Source organism: Trichoderma aggressivum (assembly GCF_033847375.1).
Source record: "Trichoderma aggressivum f. europaeum strain CBS 100526 chromosome Unknown scaffold_014, whole genome shotgun sequence".
In the NCBI taxonomy this organism is placed as follows: domain Eukaryota; kingdom Fungi; phylum Ascomycota; class Sordariomycetes; order Hypocreales; family Hypocreaceae; genus Trichoderma; species Trichoderma aggressivum.
Genome location: NW_026946380.1, coordinates 797,918 through 805,420, shown reverse-complemented (window position 1 = coordinate 805,420; position 7,503 = coordinate 797,918).

Here is a 7,503-nt window from a genome sequence, read left to right as displayed (position 1 = left end):
ATTAATAATATTTAAGTTTATAAATCTTAACTTTTTATTATTATATAAAATTATATTATACTTTTTACTTTAGTTAATATATTATTAAAAGTTTTATTTAAGTTAAAAATTTTATTATTTTTTATTTTTTATTTTTATTTTTTTTTTAAAAGTAATTATTAATATTAATTACTATTTAAATATAATTAATAAAACTAATTTTTTTTTATTAATTTTATATAATTTATCCTTAACTAAAGGTTTAAGGTTTATATAATATACTTTTTTTTTATTATTTTTAATTTAATTAACTTTAGTAAAAAATTATAAAAATATAATTATATATTTAAAATATTATTTTTTTTATTTAATAAATTAAAGTTTTTATTTTATTTTTTATTTTTTATTTAAAATTTTAAATAATTTCTTAAGTTAATTATAAAAATCTTTATAAAATTTAAAAATTTCTTAAGTTTAAGTTTTTTATTTATTTAAAGTATTTTTCTTAAAGTCTTATATAATAAATTATAATTATTTTTTAATTACTTTAGTAAAGTAAGTAATAGTAAAAATTATTTTATTTTAATTTTTTTTTAAAATATTTAAAAAATATTTAAAATAAATACTAAATTTAATAAAATATTTTTTTATATTCTTAGGTTTTTTATTATAAAAATTAAAATATTTAAGTTATATAATTTTACTTTTTTCCTTTTTTTTAGTTTTAAATATAATAATTTTAGCTTTAAAAACTAGAACTTTTTCTTTTATTTAAGTAACTAAGTATTATAACTAAGGTAATAATAATTATTACTAAAGTTAAGGGTTTTTATTAATTATTTTAACTTTAAATACTTTTTTAAATTTTATATTATTATTTTTATAATTTTAAGTAATATTTTCGTAATTTATTTTAGTATTTAATATATAAAATTTAATTATTTTATACTTTTATAATAGTATTACTTATAATCTAAGGTAATTTTTAAATAAAAATTATAAATATATAATAAATTAAGCTTTTATAAAATTAATATAAGAGAGATTCTTAAGAAATAAACCTTATACTAAGTTTATATTTAATAAATAAGCTAAGCTAAACTAATAAGTAATTAATAAAGGTAAAAGGGTTATTTATAAAAGTTATATTTATTATCAAAAGGTTTAGTAAAGCTATAATAGCTAAGTTAAAAGAAAACTATACCCTAGCCTTTAGTTTAAAATCCAGAATTAATCTATAGCTTAACTTAATTAACTATAGCTAACTAAGTTAAATTTTAAAAATTTAGGCTATAAAGTATAATTAATTAAGGTTTAAGACTAAACTTAAAATATATAAAAAGGCTTAAATAATAAGGTTTAAGTATAATATAAGCTTTAAGCCTATAATTTATAGTTTAATAACTTAACTAAATTAAATAAGCTAATTGTTTTATTAAGTTATAAAAGGCAGTAATAATTCTTAAAAATAGATTATATATATAATACTTTTAAAATTAAAAAACTACTTAATAAAATAATATACCTTATATAAAAGTAATAAACTCTTATAATAACTACTATAAGATAAGTTAATAACTAACTAAAGTTTATTATAAATAGTTATAATAGCTAAAGGTAATAAAAAACTAATGGCAATTATTGCTAAGATAATAGCTACTGCTGCGAAAACTTATAATTTTAATATTATTAGCGCTATAAAGAAAGTCTACTAGAGCCTAAAAAATAAATAAGGCAGAAGAGGGTAACCTAAACTAATTATAAAAAAGAAAATATAAATTAGCTAGGCTAGCTAATAGCTACTAAATAAAGGTTTAATAATAATTATTTTAATCTTAGCTTTATAATAAACTAGTTTATATTAAATAATATAATATAATTCTTAAGGTAATAAACTAGTTGTAGTTTATATTAATAAAAGCAGTAGGATATAGTAAATAATTTTATTATATAGTTAATAAATTAAATACTAAGATTAATTTTATTATTATATTAATAACTAGCTATTTAAGTATTTTAATAAATAATATAAAGTAAACTTATATACTTAGTTAATTAAGTTAAATTATTACTAAAAAGTAATAATTTTATTATAAATTATTTTAAACTTTTAATAATTTATTTATAAATTATTAAATTATTTTAATAATTTAATAATCTATTCTTAATTAGTTATTATTTAAATCTGGCTATTCTATAGGCCTATTGTTGCGACTATAAAAGCTAGGTTGTAATATAATATCCCCCTTTTATTAATTTTATTTTTAAGACCTTATTTATTTAAGTATAAGTAGCTTATTTCTATTTTATAATTTATTTTATAATTACTTACTTTTTATTTATTTTTTATATATATTAACTTATTTTTAAAAATAATAAATAAAGTATTTAAAAATCTTTATTCTAAAATAAAAAAATATAAAAGTTTTTTTTATTTTATTATTAAAAATACTTTTATTATAAATAAGCGTTATTTTTATTATATATTATATAATTATAAGGAGTATTTATTATCTCCTTCTAATTTATTATATTACGCTAAATATATTTATTTAAATAAATCTTATTATAATATTTATAGTTTATTTTTTAAGTAATTAAAGTATATTACTATTTATTATTTTTATTTAAAAAATAAATTTAAAATAACTAAGGAAAAGTAATAAGCTATTAATATAAAAATTAAGCATTTTCGTAAGGAAAAGAAATATTAATATAAAAAAATATATTATACTATTATACAGAGTATTACTAACTTAAAGGAGTTAAATAAAGTAAAGCGTAAGGAAGCGGAAGTTACTTATTAAATTAAAATATTATTACTTAACTTATTTAATCCTATAACCTTAGATTTATAAGTAATTATTATTAATTAATTTTTTTTTATTAATAATTTAAGGTTTTTAAATCTTAATTTTCTTACTTTATTAAAGGGTATTCCTTTATTACTATCTTAGATAGTTTTATTTTTATTTAGTATTTTTAGTTTATTTATTTTATTCTAAGTTTTATTTTTATAAAAAAATTATTTAAAGTTATTTTTAAGTAATTAAAATTATTAATAGGTTTTTATATATTTTTACTTTTATTATAGCTTTTCTATTTTATAAAATATTTACACTATCTTTATTATTTATTAAGACTAAGCCTAGTAATAATAATTATTTTAACTTTATATTTTTCTTTAATTACTTTTATAATAATTTTATTATAAATAATTTCTTTAATATTTTTATTTACTAATACTTTTTTTAATAGTAAAATATAAAAAATAAAGTATAATTTAATAGTTTTAGGTAGCTTAAGTTTATAATTTATTTTTTTTAATTTTTTTTAAAATTTTATAAAGCTTAAGTTATTTTTATAGTTTTTTATAAAGTTTTTTTATATTTTTTATATATATTTTTACTTTTTTAATATATAATTTTTATTTTAGAGGTTAATATATTTATAAAGTAAAATTATAGTTTATATAAAAGAGTATTATTTTTATTAACTTTAACTTAATATTATTATAATATAATTAAATTATTAGTAAGTTTATAATTTAATTATTTTAAATTAGGTTAATATAATTTCTTAAGTATACTTTAATAATTTAATTTAATTACTTTATTTATTTATTAATTTATAAATAATAAATAATACTAAGTTTATAATTTATTTTAAAATAAATTATAAATATTTACTAAAAATATAATATATAAGTAAATCCTTAATTAAAGATTATTTCTTTAAGTATTTTATATTTACCTTTTATATATTTTATATAAATATAAGCTTAATTTATAATTAAGTTTATTTTTTTATTAAAAATAAAATAAGTTTTTTTAAAGAATTTATTAATAATAATAAAAATACTATTATATTTAAATCCTATAATTAGATTTTTAAATAATAGTAAATATATAATATAATTAAATATAATTAATTCCTAGGGTAAATTTAATATAAGTAATAATTATAGTTTACTATAAAGTAAGTAATAATTATTTTTTATTTTTTTATATATAATATAATATAAAACTATTTTTTTTACTTATTACTTAATTTTTTTAAATTTATAATATTATTAAATTTATTATATAATTTTAGTAATTCCTTTATAATTATATAATTTATATTTATAAATATAAGTAATTATTTTTTTATATAATTTTTTAAGTATTTATATTTTATTATTAAATATAAAATATTTTAATTTTATTATAATACCTTTAAGAAATTATTTTTATTTTTAAAATTTAATATATTTTATAATTTTTATTAAAAATAAATTATTTTCTTTAACTTTAAAAATAAAGTTAATTTATTATTACTTTAAGGCTTTTTACTTATTATATTATAAAACTTATATAATAAAATCTAATATTTTTTAAAAATAATTAAGCCTTTGGCTAAAAGTATTAATATAATTATTTTTAAATTCTTTATAATAGATTATTTTATAATTAAATATAATTAAGAATTTAAAATATTTAACTTATTTTTTAAATAATTATTAAGTTATTATAAAAAATATAATATTTTTATAATTAATATAAACTTTAATTTTATATATATTTCTTAAATAGTAGTATTTTTAATATTTAAATATAGTAATAATAATTATAAATTCTTTATTATAAATAAAATATTATAAAATTAGTTTATATAGTTTTTTAAAAAAAAATATAATAAGTTTAAGTTTACTATTTTTATTTAGCTAATTAATTTATTTACTAATAATAAAATTTAAGGTATTTATTTTAATTATAATAAGTTTATTAAGGTTAAATATAATAAGTATTAGTTTAAAAATTATAATATTTTTAAATTATTTAAAAGTAATATTAATATTAGGGCTTTATAAAAATTTTTAATTTTTTTTAGTAAAATTTATTAATAATATAATAATTTTAGTAAAGTTTTTTATAAATTATTAATAATAATTAATAAGTCTTAGGAAATTTTATATTTTTTTAATATTAATTAAGGGTTTTTAATTTTTAATTACTTTAATTTTCTTAGGGTTTATTTAAATTTCTTTAAGCATAATAATATATTTAAGGAATTTTACTTTTTATATATAAAATTAATATTTCTTAAGGTTAATTAGTAAATTAGTATTTTAAAGGGTTTATAATATTTAATATATATATTTTTAATATTTTTTAAAAGTTTTTAAAAAAATAAAAATATTATTAATATATATAATAATAAAGTTATTTAAGTATACCTTTAGTATATAATTAATTTATTTTTAAAATAATATAAGGGTATTAATAAGTTTTTATAATATAATTAAATATTTATAAAAACTATATTATATTTAAAAAGTAGTTTTTTATTTATTTTTTACTTTTATATAAGTAAATTTATAAGCTTTAGTAAAGTTAAGTATTATAAAGTAGTTTATTTTAGTAAAATATTCTTTAATTTTATTAATTAATAATAATAAAGTTTTATTTTTAATAATAATATTATTAAATTATTAATAGTTAATAATTAATTAAAGTTTTTTATTTTTTTTTAATATAAAAATAATAAAATATTTAATAAGTAAATTAAAAATATAAATATATTTTTTTTAAAATTATTTTTTAATTTATTTCTTAAGTATTTTAAGCTTAAATTTACTAAGGTTATAGATTTTATAAAATTTTAAAAAAGTTCCTTTCTTTAATATAATTTTATAATCTTATTTTAAATATAATAGTAATTTTATTTCTAAAGTTTTTTAATATAGTTTTTTATATTTATAATATTATTATAAAATCTTTATTATTTATTATTCTTTAAAATTAAAGTTAGCTTTTTCTTTAGCTTTTAAAAAAGTTTAATTAAGATTTTAAAGTTTTATTTATATTAAAATAATTATTTTATAAATTTTTTATTATTTTACTTTATTTTATTTATTTTAGTATTATTATAATATTTCTTAAGGGTTTTTAAATTTAATTTTTTTTATTTTAGATTTTTTATTTTTTAATTTAAGAAGTTTTAGGTTTTTTAATAATATACTATTTTTTTATTACTTTTCCTAAAATAATTATAATTTAAGTTCCAGTATTTTTAATAAATTAAAGTTATTTACTTAACTTACTTAGCTTATTTTTTAATTAACTTAAGAGTTACTTTTTTTTAATTATATATATTTTAATAAGGTTTTAAATCCTAGGATATTTAGTATATTAAAACTAATTTTTTTTATTTTACCTTAGATTTTAATATTAAGAAAAAATATTTTAATATTAATAATTTTTTTATTATATTTAAATTTTTAATTATTTATAATAAATATATTATAGCTTTTATTATTTTTATTTTTATATAGTAATTATAGCTTAAATATAAATATAAGTAAAATATAATTACTTTAGGCTTTATTATTAAAAAATATTATAAATTTATACTTTTTAATAATTATTTTTATTAAAAATTTTAATAATTATATTAATTATATAATAGTATTAATAAATTTCTTAAGGAGGTTATTTTTTTTTTTTAAAATTATTATTTTTTAAAATTTTTTTATTTTTTTTAAGCTAAATTTTATAATAAGTATTTTTAAAATTAATAATTATAAATTATTTTAGTTATTTTTTTTTAAAGTTAATATTATTAATATATAATAATATTTATAATACTTAAGGATTTTTATTATATATTTTATATTAGTAATATTTATAAATAAATATATTTATAAGGTTATATTTATAATAAACTTTAATATTATTTATACTTTTTTATTTTTTATAAATTTAAAAATTATAATTATAATTATATAGCTTTTTTTTAATTTATATATTATAATAATAATTTTAGTAATAATATTAATATTATTTTACTAAATTATATTTTTTAAAATTTAGGGATTTATATTATTAAATATATTATTTTTAAATTTTAAAAATTATATAAGTTTTATAATAGAATTTAGTATATAATTCTAGGTTTTTATAATTATATTCTTTAGTAAAGTAAATATTATATTATATTTTTTTTTAATTTATAAACTATTATTATATTTTAAAATTATCCTTCTTAAGAATTTTAATTATAAATTAAAATACCTTAAGGGTATTAATTTAGTTAATGTTTATAAGTAATATTATATAAATTTATATATATTATTATACCTTAAGTATATTTTATAATAAAAGTATAATATTAATTATAATAATATTAATAATCTTTAGTAAAAGTATAATATTATATATAAATATTATATTTTTAAAATTATTAACTTTTTTTAAAATAGGTTTTTTTACTAAAGCTTATATTAATTTATTAAGCTTAAGTTTTTTTATAAATTAAATTATATTTAAGTTAAAAAGCTTATTATTATTATATTCTTAATTTAATAATTACTTAAACTTATAAATAATATTAATAATTTATTTAGGTTATTTTTATAATTTATTAATTTTCTTAAATTAATAATTTTAAATTATATAGCCTTTTTTACTATAGTTATAATAAAGGAATTTTTTTTTTTTAATGATAATATTAAGGTTTATTTATCTTAAGTTTATTTTATAA